Source organism: Chelonia mydas, chromosome 9 (assembly GCF_015237465.2).
Source record: "Chelonia mydas isolate rCheMyd1 chromosome 9, rCheMyd1.pri.v2, whole genome shotgun sequence".
NCBI classification, from domain to species: Eukaryota; Metazoa; Chordata; order Testudines; family Cheloniidae; genus Chelonia; species Chelonia mydas.
This window is the reverse complement of record NC_057855.1, coordinates 50,936,497-50,954,939: the sequence shown is the minus strand read 5'-3', so window position 1 is coordinate 50,954,939 and position 18,443 is coordinate 50,936,497.

Genomic DNA, 18,443 nt, shown 5'->3' with positions numbered 1-18,443 from the left:
TACATGCCAGAGGCGGGGTGTGAACAGCCCAGGAGTGGGGGTTCTCACAGCAGATCAGGGTAAGGTTGGCTCCCAGAGTCAAGGATTGCAGTGACCTAGCAAATCACCAGTTCAGATAACAACAGCTGAACATCACACTGGGTTAATCAGACTCCCTTATATGTCCCTGGATTCAGTAGGCTTCCAAGCTGTCGCCCTCACAGGACCTTGGATTCAGCAGGCTGGGTGGAACAGCACCTCCCAGCTATCACCCTCCTATGTCCTGGGCACCGCACTGGAATAGAGCCCGCCTGAGCCAGCTGGGTCGAGCAGCACTTTCAATCTGCCACCCTCATATGTCCCAGGTTCAGCCCATCCCTATCCCCACTTTCACATTACAATTGTTCTGGTAGTAACCCACTTGATGAGCAACCGCCACAGGATTTTTGGGTGCTGCAGGGATCTTTAGCTTAGGTACGACGAGCATTGCTGCAGAGTGAATGGGGAAGCCAAAGAACACCCACAAGGGGGTAGCGGGGAAGAGATAGGGAGAGAGAGAGGCAACCAGGTTAACCATGAAAGTTATTTATTGCCAGGAAATAACCATAGGGGAGGCAAACAAACAAAACAGTTATAATATTAAATCTAACTTAAATTTGATTATAAAAGTCAGGTTTAGAAAACTAACTGATCACACAAGTCAGGGTCAAAAGGTTATATGGGGGGCGGGGGGGAAGCTGGGTTCTCACACTCTGTGAAGCTTGAATTGATCGGGGTTCCCAGGTGGTGGTGGTAGCTGAGGATCCGGACTGCTAGAGATAAGCAGAGCCCCCAGCTTGATCAGTCAGGAGAAGATGAAGTCCCAGTGGAACTGCTGCAGATTTTGGATCCAGGATTCAGAACACTTACTTGAGCATGAGTAAGGTTTTTTGTAGGGAAAGAACAATGGTTCAAGGGAGAACACTAGATTTGTTTATGGCAAAACTGATGACTCAAGGGAGTATACCAAAGTTGTTTTGCTCAGGCTAGACAATAGGAACTGATCATTCCTACCTATGGGCAGTGTTCCTTGGAGGGAGCTCACAAGGCAATTCGGGAGCTTCACTATTTTGGATATCAATAAAGGATTTATTACTAGAATTGGTCTGATAACTACTGAGCTGGTTTCAGAGTAGCAGCCATGTTACTGTGTATCTGCAAAAAGAACAGGAGTACTTGTTTCAGAGTAGCAGCCGTGTTAGTCTGTATTCGCAAAAAGAAAAGGAGTACTTGTGGCACCTTAGAGACTAACAAATTTATTTGAGCATAAGCTTTCATGAGCTACAGCTCACTTCATCGGATGCATTCAGTCGAAAATACAGTGGGGAGATTTATATACACAGAGAACATGAAACAATGGGTGTTACCATACACACTGTAAGGACAGTGATCAGGTAAGGTGAGCTCTTACCAGCAGGAGAGCTGGGGGGAAAAGCCTTTTGTAGTGATAATCAAGGTGGGCCATTTGCAGCAGTTGACAAGAACGTCTGAGGAACAGCGGGGGGTGAGGGGGGGAATAAACATGGGGAAATAGTTTTACTTTGTGTAATGACCCATCCACTCCCAGTCTTTATTCAAGCCTAAGTTAATTGTATCCCGTTTGCAAATTAATTCCAATTCAGCGTCTCTCGTTGGAGTCTGTTTTTGAAGTTTTTTTGTTGAAGAATTGCCACTTTTGGGTCTGTAATTGAGTGACCAAAGAGATTGAAGTGTTCTCCGACTGTTTTTTGAATGTACTTGTGGCACCTTAGAGACTAACAAATTTATTAGAGCATAAGCTTTCGTGGGCTACAGCCCACTTCATCAGATGCATAGAATGGAACATATAGTAAGATATATATAGAGATATATATAGATATATAGATATTTACACAGACAGATAAGTTGGAAGTTACCATACAAACTGTAAGAGGGTAATTAGTTAAGATGAGCTATTATCAGCAGGAGAAAAAAACTTTTGTAGTGATAATCAAGATGGCCCATTTAGACAGTTGACAAGAAGGTGCGAGGATACTTAACTTAAGAAAATAGATTCAATATGTCTAATGACCCAGCCACTCCCAGTCTCTATTCAAACCCAAGTTAATGGTATCTAGTTTGCATATTAATTCAAGCTCAGCAGTTTCTCATTGGAGTCTGTTTTTGAAGCTTTTCTGTTGCAAAATTTCCAACCTTAAATCTTTTACTGAGTGGCCAGAGAGGTTGAAGTGTTCTCCTACCGGGTTTTGAATGTTATGATTCCTGACGTCACATTTGTGTCCATTTATTCTTTTGCGTAGAGACTGTCCGGTTTGGCCAATGTACATGGCAGAGGGGCATTGCTGGCACATGATGGCATATATCACAGTGGTAGATGTGCAGGTGAACAAGCCCTTGATGGCATGGCTAATGTGATTAGGTCCTATGATATCCTCTGCAACATGCCATCCTTAGACATCTTGTTACTATTGCACATGACACACCTAGTAAAATGCTGTTGCTCTACACAACCCTCTGTTGTCAGTCCTCTTGGTGTTCAGAGTTGATCTGAAAATATGGTATGTAATATTTTATAAACGGCATTTTTTCTAAATATCTTCTCTTACTCCTGGGGGAATTCTGCACCACTGTGCATGCATGGAATTTATGTCCTTTGCAGATTTCTTTGCTTCCCCACAGCAAAAGAAAGTCACAAGAGCGGTCATGCAACCCTCCCCAACAGTATGTTTTGGGTGTCCAGGGCAGCCGGCAGAGAGGTAAATCATGTGGGGCAGGAAGCGGAACTGGGGAAGTCCCGGCTGCTGGCTCCTACCCAGTGATGAGCTGCCAAAATCTTAACAATGGGTTCCCTCCTCACCCCACGAGTGGCTCGTTGCACACCCCCACCCCCCAGGACTCCTGCCCCATTCACCCCCCTCCCCTGTCTGCCCCCAGAACCAGGCAGGAGGGTCTCATGGGCCACCATTGTGGGTGCCCACCCCACCCCTAAGAGCCAGAGGCACCTGCCGGGGGGCGAGGTGGGGAGTCCCGGCGGTGCTTACCTAGGGCAGCTCCCAGGAAGCATCCGGCAGGTCCCTCTGGCTCCTAGGGGTGGGGGAGTGTAGCTGGTGGGGAGCAGGGGGAGTGGCTGCTCCCCCCACTGATCACATCAAAAGTGGCGCCTTAGGTGCCGACTCCCTGGGTGCTCCAGGGCTGGAGCACCCACAGGGAAAATTTGGTGGGTGCAGAGCATGCGCCCGGCCCCAGCTCACCTCTGCTCCGCCTTCTCCCCGAATGAGCCGCCCCGCTCTGCTTCTCCGCCCCTGGCTTCCCACGAATCAGCTGTTCGCATGGGAAGCCAGGGAGGACTGAGAAGCAGGCGGCAGCTTCCTGCTCAGGCTGAGGGTGGCAGAGGTCAGCTGGGGCAGGGAGCGGTTCCCCTGTGCCCCCCCCCCAGGGTTACCTGCTGCGGCGCGGGCGGCCCTCCTCGCGCCCCCCGCCCCAGCTCACCTCCGCCTCCCTGGGCCTGAGCGGGAAGCTGCCGCTTGCTTCTCAACCTGCCCCGGCTTCCCGCGCGAACAGCTGATTCGCAGGAAGCCTGGGGGGGGCAAAGAAGCAGAGCGGGGCAGCGCGTTCAGGGGAGGAGGTGGAGGCGGAGTGGAGGTGAGGTGAGCTGGGGCCAGGGGTGGGGCGGGGAGCTGCCGGTGGGTGCTCTGCACCCACCAAATTTTCCCCTTGGGTGCTCCAGGGCTGGAGCACCTGTGGAGTCGGCGCCTAAGGCGCCACTTTTGGCCGGTTAAATTTAGAAGCTCTTTTAGAACCGGTTGTTCCTCGCGGAACAACCGGTTCTAAAAGGGCTTCTAAATTTAACAACCAGTTCTAGCGAACTGGTGCAAACCGGCTCCAGCTCACCACTGCTCCTACCCTGTGCTAGGCTCAGCTGCTAGTCTTGGCTCGGCTGGGCAGGATGGGACTTCCTCTTCCTCTACAAAGCATCTGGGGCTGGGTCAGATGCACCCCAGATTTCTCCCCTGGCTGCAGGAAGCTCTGCAAACTGCCCCACTCCCCCCACTGCTTCCTGCACCCATCGCTCCTCAGCTGCAGGGGGAAGGATCCCTGTACAGGGAGCTGCTCCCCCATCCGCCCAACCCCTGTGCATCCAGACCCCCTCATAACCATACCCTCCTGCCAAGCTTCGCCCACCCCTGCACTCAGAACCCCTCTGATGAGCCCCACTCCCCCTGCACCTGGACCACCACAATCAGCACCCCGATCCCCATCCCACAAAGCCTACCCAATTGCACCTGGATCCCCACCCTACTGAGCCCCACTCCCCCAGCATTTGGACCCCCCACTGAGTCCCCGACACCCAGACCCCCTCCGCTGAGTCTTAATGATCTTCACCTGGACCCCCCTCCAGAGTCCCATTACCATTGCACCAGAACCCCCCAACAAGCCCCTGTACATCCAGCTCCCCTCTGCACCCAGATCCCCCACTGAGCTGCCTGCACCCGGATTACCCCACACAGAACCCTCTCAACCCACACCTGGATCCCCCCACACTAAACCCCACCACTCTTGGATCCTGCCTTGCTGAACCTACCTGGTGCACCTGGCATGGAGGGGCAAGGCCATGGGGTATTTCTGGTGCAGGCCCCGTCTTTGCACCATGTCAGGGTTGGGTTCAGCCTTACCGCTGAGTCCATGTCCGGGGGTGGTAGCTGCAAAATGATCTCCCACCTCTGTGCAGCCAGTGGCCTATGCTCCCCAATGCCATGCTGGAGCCTCTACATTTATTTGACAAATACAATTGGCAGAATTTTGCAGAGTTTTAAAATATTGTGTGCAGAATTTTATTTTTTTGGCACAGAATGCCCTCAGGAGTATTCTCTGTAGGAATGTACAACAGCAGGTATTCCATCCCATTCTGGATGATTGTAAACACTGAGAACAGAATTTTAGAATCTTGCAACTGATGTCTTGATTTTAATGGTTAAATAGTTGCTACATTTTACAGTTTGTAGATTTTAACCCACATTAAAATTTCCAGCTACAAAGGCTAATGAAACTTTATAGAGATGTTACTTTTTGGCCCAAGGGCCACATCTGGGTATGGAAATTGTATGGCAGGTCATGAATGCTCATGAAATTGGGGGTTGGAGGACAGGAGGGCTCCGGCTGGGGGTGCAGGCTCTGGGGTGGGGCTGGGGATGAGGGATTGGGGGTGCAGGAGGGTGCTCCTGGCTGGGACCGAGGGGTTTGGAGGGCGAGAGGGGGATCAGGGTTGGGGCGTGGAGGGGTTCGGGGGGCAGGCTGCGGGCAGCGCTTACCTCAAGCAGCTCTCAGAAACAGCGGCATCTCCCCCCTCCAGCTCCTATGTGGAGATGCGGCCAGGTGTCTCTGTGCGCTGCCCTGTCCGCAGGCCCCGCCTAGGCAGCTCCCATTGGCTGCGGTTCCCAGCCAATGGGAGCTGCGGGGGCAGCGCTTGGGGTGGGGGCAGCGTGCAGAGCCCTCTGGCTGCCCCTACACGTAGAAGCCAGAAGGGGGACATGGAGTGGGGCAAGAGCCCGACCCTGCTCCCCAGCTGGAGCGCCAGAGCAGGGCAAGCCCCAGACCCCACTTCCTGGCAGGAGCTCGAGGGCTGGATTAAAACATCTGGAGGGCCGGATGTGGCCCCCGGGCCATAGTTTGCCCACCCCTGGCCTAGGAAGACACGATTAGGGTTATTTCTTTTATTTCTTATTGGCTTGTGGACTCCTCTGTGCTAACTCCCAAACTCTTTGGTTTTGCTTGTAACCATTAAGGTGGAACTCAAGAAGGTTATTCTTGATGTTTAATTTTTGTAAGTGGGTTTTTAAATCTAGCAAAGCCTAAGTTCCATATGTATTTTCTTTCTTTTTGTTTTTAATAAAATTTACCTTTTTTAAGCACAGGATTGGTGGGGGTTGTTTGGGTTTTTTTGGTATCCTAAGAGATTTGTGCATATGTTGTTTAATTAGCTGGTGGCAATAGCTTATTTCCTTTGCTTTTCTTTCTCAGCTTTTCCCCGGGGGGCAGGAGTGTGAAAGAGCTTGAGGGTATCCTACAGGAAGGAATTCCTAAGTACGCCTTTCTGGGTTCTCAAAAGGGGGTTTTTGCACTTGGGTGGTGGCAGCATCTACCCATCCAAGGGCAGAGAGAAGCTGTAACCTTGGGAGTTTAATACAAGCCTGGAGTGGTCAGTATTAATTTTTAGAATCCTTGCGGGCCCCCACCTTCTGCACTCGAAGTGCCAGAGTGGGGAATCAGCCTTGACAGGGAGGAAAATTGATTAGGAGTAATTAAAATTAAAAAATAATCTCGAAAATTCTTTGGATCCAAAGAATGAAAATGGATATTTCATGTTGAATAAGACTTTTTGTTTCAGTGAGGAGAGAGACATACCAATGGCACAAACAGACTTTCAATTAAAAATCTGTATTCTAAAAATTTCTGATAGATAAAAATTCCAATATTTGGCTTTATTTTTTCTTCATACAATTATATCTACCAAATAACAGTTTAAATCTCTTTGATCATGGCTAATATGATTGAACTAAATTCCATAAATGCCACCAGTCCTAACCGTAATCTAAAAAGGGAAAAAAGGGTTTTCAAGCTATTAAAACTGAGGCCCCAGATATGTTTTCTACAAAAAACAAAAACAAAACCTCACACTTAAATAGGAACATAAATCCCTCAAAGGTAACTGGTTCCACACTTCTTATATTTTTCCAGGAACATCAAATAAAAGAGGAATAGCAATCATTACTGCCAGACATATCTTTCAAATTAAAGAATAAATATACGGATAATGTAGGCAGATGTCTACTAGTTAAAGGCACAGTTGGTGATAGACTGCTAATTTTAGGATTTATGCTCCTAATCAAGGTCAAATGCCTTTTTTTCAGGAAATTATCTCAGATTAGAAGATCTTAGAGAAGGAGCTGTTATTATTGGAGGTGATAATTGTGTTCTAGATACAGACAGCAGTATAGTAAAGTAGAAAATTCAGTCAATTTGTAATCTTTAATTACTAAAGATGATTTGTGTGACTCCTGAAGGTGTCTTAGTCCAAAGGAAAGAGACTACTCCTTTTCAATACCCGAGAGAATATATGCAAGAATTCATTATTCTAATCTCTAGATCTTTGCTTAATACAGGAAGATCAAAGTAGCAAGGCTGCATCTCCTGTTCAACTCATGGCACCATTTCTTATTAGAAACTGGAAGGAGACACCTAAAAAAAAAATGGAGCTTAAACACCCCATTAGTAGATGAACAGAAAAGAGTTCAAGAAATCAGGGATAAGCAATTTAAGAAAAACAATGCTGACCAGATTTTAAAAAGCACTCTGTGGTAGGCCTTCAAAACAGTGATTAGGGGCAGCTTAATTAACAAAGAATCCTATCTTAAAGTTAGAGAGAGGAAATGCAAACATTACTCAATGAGGTTGAAAAACTGAAGTTATAGCAGAAAAATCAATCACAGAACATTTTTAAAAAAATTAGAGGCCACAAGCAAGTTAGATTTACTACAGACAAAGCTGAACAGGCGATCAGACACACAAAACAATTGTGTTATGAAAAGGGGAACAAAAGCGATAAATTACTAGCTAACAGACTAAAAACACTTCAGTAAAATTATACCTTCAGTCTGGAAAACTCCAAATCAACTAACAACTCGTTCAAAAATATGACAAGTTGGCAAAAGCCTCAATAGGGAGCTTTACTCCCTCGAGTCAGCTGACCATAAACTGATAAAGGAATATTTAGCTAAAGCTAACATATCAAAACTAGAACATGCAGACCTAGAATCCCTGGAGGAAGATATTAAACCAGAGGAAGTCCTAGAGGTTATTAAGTCCCTTAAAATGGTAAATGGCCTGGCCCTGATGGATTTCCTCCAGAATTGTTAGAGTGTTTAGGGTATATCTAATGCAACAATTAACAGATGTCTTCAGTGAAATATCAAAAGAAAGATCCTGGAGAGAAGCACAAATTGTAGTTATCCCAAAACCTGGTAAGGACTTATCCAAGTGTGTATCTTAGAGGGCCTCTCCTTATTAAATCAAGTTGCACAAATATATGTTTCAGTCCTAGCAAACAGACTGAAAAAATTACCTAGATACATTACGAGAGACCAGACAGGGTTTGTACTAAACAGATAACTATTGGATAATGTTCACAGAGCTTTAGACCAGACCCTCTCAGAATCTACCAAAGAGCCCCATCTATTTTTATCACTTGATGCAGAAAAAGCTTTTGATAGAGTAAACAGTCAGTTCTTAAAATTAAAATTATTAAACTCTAGATACATTTGGGTTAGGCCCTAAATTTTAGAATAGCATATGGACTGGAGTATAAGACAAATGCAACTATAAAAGTAAAAGGATATCTATCAGAAAATTTCCCCCTCCTTAGAGGTACATGCCCATTATCACCTCTTTTTTGTTGTGATAATAACCTGTTTGAAAGGATCAGGTGGGCAAAAGGGGAGGGGGAGTGGCACACTATGTAAAAATGGCATCACCTGTTTCCAAGTCACTGACCACTTGGAAGAAAATGATCTTGAATGCTTGTGGATCAGTGTCCTAGGAGATAAGACACAAGATGAGGTACTAGTTGGTGTCTACTACAGACCATCAAATCACACTAGGGAACAGGATGATGGCCTCCTTATGCACCTATCTACAATGTATAAGAGGAAAAAACCTGATCGGAGACTTTTCCAGCATAGGTCACTCAAAATTGGTCTCATGCTGCCCGTTCTAAACCATCCCTGGACGTCCTAAATATAATAATGACAATTTCCTAACTCAGAAAGTGTTGCAGCCAAACATGGGGGAATTCTGTATTAGACTTTATCCTAACAGACAAAGAGGAATGGGTCACAGAACTAAAAGTTAATGGCAGCTTAAGTACAAGTGATTATGACTCATATGTATAATGTGCAAGCAGAACAAAGTCCAGACCAGTCATATATATACTTGGTGCTTTAATAGGGCCAATTTCACACAGCTGAAAACAATTATGAGCCAAAATCAGTTGGGAGCAAGAAATGAACCAGAAAAATGTGAATAATAATTTAAAAACATTTTAAAACACCTTACTAGATACCCCAAAAGCCACAAATCAAGGGAGAAGGTTGTGCTGGTTTAAAAAAAATAATCCTGATTTAGAGGAGAATCAAAAGCAGGTATATTTTTTTTTTACAAAATAATATTATAAGAAAGGGGAAGTAGATAGTAATTAATATAAATCAGAAGTTATGAATTGTAGAGAACTGATAGGGGAAGCCAAGGGAGACAAAGATAAATTTATGGCCAGCAGAGTTAAGAACAATAAGGTGTTTTTAAAATATATTAGGAACAAAAAGAATCCTGGCAATGGTGTTGGTCCATTACTAAATGGAAATGTTAGAACTATCAGTTATAATGGAGAAAAGGGAGAGGTGTTCAAAAAGTATATCTGTTCTGTATTGGGAGAAAACCAGTGATGCAATTTCATCATATGGCGAGAACACTCTCTCTATTCTGCTAGTATCTCTGGAGGAGTTACACAGAAACCACGAACATTAAACATTTTAAAATCAGCAGGTGCGGATAACCGGATGACTAGCTGAGTTACTCACTGCACTGTTAATGCTGATTTTTAGTAAGTCTTGTAGCACTGGAGAAGTTCCAGAAGACTGGAAGAAAGCTAATGTTGTGCCAATGTTGAAAAGGGAAATGCAATGACCCGGGTAATTATATGCCTGTCAGTCAGACATCGTTCCCGGGCAAGATAATGGAGTGACTGATACGGGACTTGATTAATAATGAACTAAAGAGGGTAATGTAATGAATGCAAATCAACATGGGTTCATGGAAAATAGATCATGACAAATCAACTTGATTTTTTTAATGAGATTACAAGTTTGGTTGCTTAAGGTAGTAGTGTTGACTTTTGTAAGGCATTAGACTCGATGCCATGTGACATTTTGATTAAAAAACTAAAATAATATAAAATTAATATGGCATATTAAATGGAGTAAAAACTGGCTAAGCTATGTCTCAAAATGTAACTGTAAACAGGGAATCATCAAATGGGTGTGTTTACAGTGGGGTCCCGCAGGGGGCAGAAGGGATCTGATCTTTCTGCCCCATTTTTGGCCCCCGCAGCTTTGTGCCCTTGGCAACTGCCCCATTCACCATAGCCTGGTTATGGCCCTGCTCTCAAGTAGGAGTAGAGAAGTTATTTTATGTCTGTATCTGGCACTGGTTTGACTGCTGCTGGAATAGTGAGTCCAGTTCTGGTGCCCACAATTCAAGGAGGTTGATAAATTGGAAAGGGGTCAGAGAAGAGTCACAAGAATGATTAAAGGATAGAAAACCTGCCTTATGGTGATAGACAGAGCTCCATTAGTCTATCTAGCTTAACAAAGAGAAGGCCACAGAGTGGCTTAATTACAGTCTAAATATCTACACGGGGAACAAATATTTAATAATGAGCTCTTCAATCTAGCAGACCAAGGTAGAACACAATCCAATGGAAGTTTAGGCTAGACAAAATCAGACTGGAAATAAGGAATAATTTAACAGTGAGAGTGTTAAATCATTGGAACAATTTACCAAGGGTCATGGTGGATTCTCCATCACTGACAAATTTTAAAAATCAAGATTGGCTGTTTTTCTAAAAACTCTGCTCTACGAATTACTTTGAGGAAGTCAGACTAGATGGCCAGAATACTCCTTTCTGGCCTTAGAATCTAATAGAGTCAATCGATCAGAAATAATTACAATACGAATCAAGGAACACAAATTATCCTTATATGCAGATGATGTCTTGGTATTTTTTTATTAATCCAGCTGGCACACTTTTTGCAAAATTGCAAGAGGAAATCTTAACATTTGGTGAGGTGTCAGGATTTAAAACAAGTCATAACTCCTGTATGTAGATGTGGGAAAAAGATCTAAAAGATAAATACAAATGAGTAACTACCTCAATCAGGTACCTGGGAATATGCATTTCTAAAAGATGGCAAGTGTTGTATAATATTAACTATACTTCCAATTAAGGATATAAAAACAGATTTGGATAATTGGCTAAAATTAGATTTCATTATCAGGCAAAACTGCAGCTGTTAAAATTAGTATCTTACCCCTAATTAGTTTCCTTTTCTAGACACTCTGGTTTTAGTTCCAGTCTTAGCTCAATGGCAATCCATGGCAAACCTAAATCATTTGGGGAAATAAGAAACCCAGAGTTAACTAATCTACCTTACAAAGGGCATGGCAAAAGGGAGGATTGGCTCTACCAAACATTAAGCTCTGTTATCACGCTAGTCATAACAGAAACCTGATGTACTGGGTAACACCAAACCCTGATAAGCACTGCGTAGAAATAGAACAATCAAAAAGAGCAGCTTAGATAAGTTATTTAGAAAGCTAAACACATACCCATTACCTTTAACACCCATAGAAAATAATATAGAATTAAACTCCAATAAGAGCCTGGGAAGTTTTGACATTTGGGAACTTATAGGTATATCAGAATTTGGCCAACTGTTTAGAGTCAATACTTTTAGATAATTTGATGAATTACAACTTCCAAGACACACCAGAATTCCAGTATATCAGTACCTACAATTGAGAGTTTTCAAAGAGGCAAACCTAAGTAGGAAATTGATGGATTTTGGAAAACCACTCCCTACACCTATGAAACACAAAGGCTTATGCTCTACTATATAACTCATAGAGAACTGATTACTCATAGAATAATCTCTGTTAGTTAGAAGAAATAACCATGTTCATGAAAGGATGTAAAGCTGACGTAGGCACAGACAGCAAAACTGAGGAATGGAAGAACATATGGAGCAATGGTTCCCTCACATCAATAAACCAATTAATAAACGAAAATTAGAATAAAATTCTTTATCAATGGTACCTCATGACCCTTAAAATTAAATTAATTTATGGTACAGGGACAGGCTAATGCTGAAGAGAATATAATGAAATGGGAGATACGGTGGATGAGCCCAAAAGTTAAGACATTTTGGGTAGCCATTGAGATTGCGTAAGGGAGATAGTGTCAGCTTGCAATTAACCTCTTGGTATTTTTATTTAATTGTCCTGAAAATGCTGCACCTTGCAAAAGTCATAAAGATTTACTCACTCACCTCCTAGTTGCTCCTAGAAATACCATAGCAAGCTGGTGGAAGAAGAGTGACTCCTCTAAACCTATTGACTTGCCTCAGGAAGTGCGGGAAATTCTGGTACTAGAAAAATTCACTCATGTTAATTCTTTAAGTCAGAGTTTACAGGGGAGAAGGAAAACAGATAATTATTTACAAATCCAGTGGAACTTTTTGGAGTTTGCTGGAAGAGGGTCATCATCCACCATCAAGCCTGATAGTATTCAAGAAAAGTTCTCAAACTAAGGAAAGGAGAAAGTCCTTCAACAGTAGTCAAATTTAAATTTAAGATGTTTTAAAAAAAAAGGAAAATAGATGGGGGGAAGGAGAAAAGCTTACTATTGCATAGAGTTTAGACAGGACAACTAGAAAACAGATTATGCATCTAAATGTAAGAACAACAGAAATTTGAACATAAACATGAGATAATGAAAAAACTTGAACTGAATCTATCAACTGACAAGGCAGAAGACAAAAAGCAGAGAAACGTCAACCACAATATGTGAACAATATCACAAATTTGAAGAAGGCGACTGATAGCAGGTCTTATCAATACAGCTTTAGGGATTTCCATAGCATAATTTATAATCATATAGGCACTAAAGCTATGTGATTTTATAACTTGTTTTATAAAAGAATGGATCTGTTTAGAGAAGTGATGGGTGGGGAGCTGAAATCCTGAGAGTGGGGCCTTCAGTGCACCATGGTGGGGCAATACAGGTGTATTTGCTCTGGACTGTGACACTTTTTCATAAATAAAACGTTTTAAAAGCGGCAAGAATGTAAACTGCACGTTATGGGTTTAAAACATCAGAACCCGAATAAGAACACAAGAAAATAAGAAAAGCCATACTGAGTCAGATCAATAGTCCATCTAGCCTAATATCTTGTCTTCCAACAGTGGCCAATGCCAGCTGCCCCAGAGGGAATGAACAGAACAGGTAGTCATCAAGTAATCCACCCCCTGTCTCCCATTCCCAGCTTCTGGCAAACAGAGGCTAAGGACACTTCAGAGCATGGTTTGGATCCCCGCCCATCCTGGCTAACAGCCATTGATGGACCTATCCATCTTAAACTTATCTAGTTCTTTTTTGAACCCTGTTATTCCAGCAGCAGTCATACCAGTGCCAAATACAGCATGCAGCATGTGTTCGGCCTGTGGCATTAGCCAAGATCTGCCACTCTGAAAAGTATGTAGAAGAACAGAAGGAATCTCCCCTACCAGTTATGACAAATGGAGGATACATGATTGAAATCTGTTTACAGTGCAACAGCTTTCGTATCTGGTTTGGAACCAGTGGGCTGGTTGATGGGCCAGGCCCTGGGGTTCAAACCATTTCTACATTTGGGAAGTAAAATACCAGGGCCTGATTCTCATCTCATTTAAATTTTACACTAGTGTACCTCAGTGGAGATGCTCCATATTTACATTAATGTCACTTGAAGAAGAATATGGCCCCAAATCAGTAAGGAACAGCCAATGGAGTTGTATCACCCTCACAGTGATAGTATGAGTTAACTCTTTGTGCTAATGAAGGAAACAGGACTTCCCTCTCTTTAAAGGTCAGCTGAGTTGCCTTTTAAAAAAACTGTTTAAGATCCCAAACCTTTACTAGAACATGCATAGAGTTAAAAGTTATAAATAAATGTTAACAAACTAATTGGAAATTTAACTTACCTCTTTTACTTACCTGCCAAGATCTAAGCTCAGAGTTCTGTTTCTCATAATAGTGTTACAACTGCACCGTAAACACCTTGTAAAACTTTAGAGCCTTCCATCAGACTGGAACAATGCCTCTGGCTTCAGTAGAGCTGTACTGATATGCAGCTGACAGGAGAATTTGAGTACCAGTGTTTACTGGTCCATTAAACTTGTAGGGCCAGACTCTGCTCTCAGTTCCACCCATACAGCCCCATTGAGTTGGACCTCAGTCATTGATTAATGGAGAAGAATCTGACACATGAACCTTCTGGGGGAATAGCCAGCTACTCTTTATTCGAACTATGTCAGCAAAACACCACTTGCCTGACTCTCAGCCAGCCCAGCCTCTTGGGGATGCATGATGAGAGGCTGGGGCAATGCACGATTATCATGCCCAGTGCATGACAACAAGGAACATTGCTAAGATCAATACTCAGCTCATACAAAGCAGTGCCCTGAAGAGCTACTCACCAAGGGCTGGGGTGGACTCTGATGGGACTAAGGGGAGGAACCCTGTGACCCGGCTCAGAGAGGAACTTAAACAGAATATTCTGGAGATGGCCATGAGCCACTGGCGGGCGGTCTCAGAATGAGGTGCATTACTGGAGCCCCACAGGGCCAGACTTTCAAGAGCTGGTGGAGGTCTGGACTATCTTGCCCAAAGGATCTGAGACCCCAGAGCAGGAATCTAGTCACAATGGTGTCTTTGGAAGAGACCAGGCCAAGCTGTCATTGTGAAGTGATGGCTTCTGCAGCAGAGGACACACACATTTCTTATGCACACTTGGCAGCCTGCCCACCTTAAAGGAGGTTCTGACAATCTCCATCAGCAAAGCACCCAGTACTTCCCCACTAGCCAGAAAGAACATGAGTCCACAGCATTAACTATGGAACAGAGATCCGCAGCACTTCTAGAACCCCAAACTAATTTAAAAAAAAAAATCAAGCTGAGGAGACCTCACCTCCATCTCTTCAAGATCCTGCTCTCTTTCCACAGATGTCATCAGCTCGGCTGAATCCCAGGGATTTTTCACTGCAGCATGTAATTCAAATCACCTCCCAAGAGGAAATAGCCCAGATTCAGCAGCCTTGCCTAGTTTAAATAACCATTTTTTCATGCATCCCTAGAATCAAAACATCTTAAGATAGTACAGATTTGTAGACCTGTTTGAAGTTTTTCAAATTCTGATATATTTTTGGTAGAATAGTTTGAATTTTTTTAAGACACCCCTCCCCCATTAAAAATTTTGCTGACATTTTCATCAACATTTTTTCAATATTTTGAAAAAACAGTACGTTTCTCAGAACTTCACCTCCCTATGTGCACATGTAACCCACACACCTCTTGGGTGTGGTGTTCTGTCCCATCTAGTAGCCCCAAGACCACTTAGAGAGCAAGATAAAATAAATCTGCTTTACAGCTCTAGCTAACAGGGGGTTAAGTTTTAGCTCATGTGGTAGAGGCTCGTGCTCTAAGCTCCAGGGGCCCCACGTTCAATCCCGCCCGCCGACGACGAGGGTCTGTTGGCATTACATACACACATTTTCAACCAGCTCCACAGATTTCTTGGTTGCTTCACCAAGGGTCCTCTTGCTGCTCTATTCACCTATGGCCACTGTGCATCTGAATTTCACTTGAGTGTGATTTCCGAGGATGAAGTCAGCAGCGGTATCATTTGTCACATATTTTTATTTAAGGAAAAGCATTCTTGTGAAAGTCCCTTTCAGAGTGATACATTTACAACTATTGTGTTATAGCAAGAAGTATATGGGCCTGATTTCCCGCTACATTACCCCAGCTTTTCACAGGGGTAACGCCCTTGATTTCAGTGGAGTTACACTGATGTAACATTGCAGCAATGCAGTGGGGCAGGAGGCCCTGTGTCTCCTGAACTCAGGCAGTTTTTCAAAGTAGGCTACAATTTTCTGCCTCTTAACTGGACTAATAGTTCTATTTGCATTTGGGGACTAATTTAAATGTCTCCATTCCTATTGTGCTAGTCACGGTTCAATGGGCCAAGTCCTAATTTTCTGCTTTTGGAAAATAAACCCATGAAGGAAATTTTCCCACATGCTCAGGGTCTAACTGATCATCATATCTGGGGTTGGGAAGGAATTTTCCCTTGGGTCAATTTGGCGAGACCGTAGTTTTTTGGTTTTTTCGTTTTACCTTCCTCTGCAGTGTGGGGCACAGTTTACTTGCAGGTTTAAACTAGTGTAAATGGAGCATCCTCTGTAATTTGAAATTTTTAAGCATGATTTGAGGACTTCAGTAACTCAGCCAGAGGTTGGGGTCTGTTACAGGAAAGTCTGGGCAAGGTTCTGTGGCCTGCAAAGGGTAGGAGGTCAGACTAGATGATCATGATGATCCCTTCTGTCCTTGAAGTCTATAAGGGGAAAATGAAGACAAAGGGGATTATTGGGGAGGCTAACAAAAGAGGGAGTGCAGAAATAAAGGAACATGAAGAGTAAAATTCCTGTCCTAACAGCAACTGCATTCAAAGTGTTCAAAGCCATAAAGTTTAATGAGTAACTTTACACACTTGGGGGGAAAAATCCCTGGCATATAAAAATGAACTGCTATCAAATAGATGGCAGAATGCCATAGAATCAGAAGTGTAGGGCTGGAAGGGACCTTGCGAGGTCAACAAGCCCAGCCCCCTGCACTGAGGTAGGACCAAGTACCCTAGACCACCCCTGACAGTTAGGAAGTTCTTCCTATATCTAACCTAAATCTCCCTTGCTATAAGTTATGCCAATTACTTCTTGTCCTTCTTTCAGTGGCCATGGAGAACAACTGATCAGTCCTCTTTAGGACAGCCCTCAACATATTTAAAGACTGTTATCGGGTCTCCCAGTCCTCTGATTCTTCTTTTCTCAAGACTAAACATGGGCAGTTTTGTTTAACCTTTTCTCACAGGTCACGTTTTCTAAACTTTTTATCATTTTTCTAACTTTCCTCTGCACTCTCCAATTTGTCTGTATCTATCTTATAGTGTGGCACCCAGAACTGGACATAGTACTCCAACTGAGGCCTCACCAGTGCTGAGTAAAATGGAACAATTACTTCTCATGTCTGCCATATGTCACTCCTGTTGATACACCCCAGAATACTATTAGCCTTTTTTGCAACTGTGTCACACTGTTGGATCATGTTCAATCTGTGATCCACTGTAACCCATAGATCCCTTTCTGCAGAACCACTGCCTAGCCAGTTATTCCCCATTTTGTAGTGGTGCATTTGACTTTTCCTTCTTAAAAGTAATACTTTGCACTTGTCTCCACTGAAATTCATCTTGCTGCTTTCAGACCAATTCTCCAATTTGTCAAGATCATTTTGAATTTTAATCCTGTCCTCCAAAGTGCTTTCAATCCCTCCTAGTTTGGGGTCATCCACAAGTTTTATGAGCATACTCTCCACTCCACTATTCAAGTCATTAGTGAAAATATTGACTAGAACAGGGGTCTCAGACTCAATTTACCTTAGGGCCAGTGCCAGTCCTCAAATCCTTCCAGCGGGCCAATAATGTCACCTCACTCCCTTGGCCTCATGCCACCCTGGCTGACTCTGCCCGGTGACTAGTGATGCTGAGTTCCATGGCTGACTCTGCCCAGCAACTAATGATGCTGCCGCCATGGCTGACTCTGCCCGGTGACTAGTGATGGTTTCTCTGTCCCTCTCCCCCAGCCAATGGGAGCTGCGGGGGGTGGTGCCTGCAGCAGACAGACAAAGCAGCGTGGCTGCATGGGTCTCTCCTAGGGTGACCAGATGTCCCGATTTTATAGGGACAGTCCCGATATTTGGAGCTTTTTCTTATATAGGTTCCTATTACCCCCCACCCCCGTCCCGATTTTTCACACTTGCTGTCTGATCACCCTAGTCTCTCCTCTGGGAGGAGGGGCATGTGAATCTCTCCTGCCCGCTGCCCCCCTCACCCCCCTCGGCCAGCAGCCATGAAGGCCGGATGAAATAACGTTTTTAAAAGTTTCCTCGAGCTGCAGCTGGGAGGTTCTCGGGCTGCAGATGGCCCACAGGCTGGGATTTTGAGACCCCTGGACTAGAACTAAACTCAGGACAGACCCTTTCAGAACCCCATCCTCCAAGATGAATGGTGAACCGTTGATAACCACTCTGAATATGGTTTTCAACCAGTAACGTACCCCCTTTATAGCAATTTCCCTAGTCTCCTGGGTACCCTGGACCCAGCCTCTCCAGCCCACCCCATATACAAAACTGTACTGCACCGCAAAAGGCGGGTCATAGCTCCAGCGTCTTTTTGGACAGCCATCTAATTTAACACAGAGCCATGCAGGGGAGATAGGGCAGCTTCTAGCATCATTAACTCCTGTGTGGATTTCCCAGCAGAAATCTACCAGGTACAATGGAGACCAGAGAGGGGCTGATCCTGGCTCTGCCCCCTCCTGTGCCCAGCAAGGCTCCAAACAATCTGTAGAACTTCACCTCTATGGAATTACTGGGGAGGGTGACTCAGTTTCAGGGTTTACTGCACCTTTGACCCCTCCCTTTTCTGGTCTTCCTTGAGGGCATTCACTTAAGGTTCGGCTTCCTAGCA